This window comes from Oryx dammah, unplaced genomic scaffold (assembly GCF_014754425.2).
Source record: "Oryx dammah isolate SB20612 unplaced genomic scaffold, SCBI_Odam_1.1 HiC_scaffold_21, whole genome shotgun sequence".
NCBI classification, from domain to species: Eukaryota; Metazoa; Chordata; class Mammalia; order Artiodactyla; family Bovidae; genus Oryx; species Oryx dammah.
Window position 1 is genome coordinate 34,018,415 of NW_024070205.1, and position 870 is coordinate 34,019,284.

Genomic DNA, 870 nt, shown 5'->3' on the forward strand with positions numbered 1-870 from the left:
GTTACAACTGGAGCAAAATTCACTCTGACAGTCAACTAACTTGGTGCCAAAATACTCAAACGAGGACCTTGCGCTGCTTCTGCTAGTAAGAAAAGGACAAAATAAAATGTAGAGGATTGAAAGGTTCTCACTGCAAACCATACAAGATCCACACAGAGGGGTTGGAGCTCTGCTTTTCATTCAACTTTTCTTCCTTTTTTTTTTTAACTTGGAGCTTTCAGCCCTCTCCTTTGTTTCCGGTACTACCTGCCCACGTGCACAATTCCTGAATTTCTCTGCGACGGGGCATTTTCATCTTTGCCATTTCCTCTGGCTTTAGGCTTCTCTGTGCAGTGTGTGTTGGTTTCCTAGGTGTGGACGGATTTGCAGAGAAGCTGCAGCGGTGTGTCTGTCCCTCCTCTCTCCCTCCCAGGATGGCCCCTAACCCGCTTCTGGGTTCTCTCTCCGCGACTGAAACCTCGCTGGTCTCCTCGTCTTGCACGGGCCGTGAGTGCAGTGGACGCTGGAATATTCGCTCGGGAAAGCCACGAATGTGAGCCCAGGATGGAAGCAAACTTGGCTCGCCTCGCCCTCCGAGCAGGCTCGCCGAGGCTCAACGTTTCTCTAAGATTTTGCTCGGCGGCCTCATCCTGGGACAGGCATCTATGAGTCATCGGCTCTGCGGGTCACATGGCCAACGTGACCAAAATAAAGTTTCAGTATTTTAAGCCGCTAGAAAAGGGGACAACGGAGCACACCGGGGGCGGGCGACGGCGGACACAGGCTGGCCGGGCACCCGCGCGAAGGGCCGCGGCGGCGCGGGCCGAGGGGGCGGGGCGTCGGCGGGGGGGAGGGGAAGGGGCGGGGCCAGGCGGAGACGCGCCCCACCCC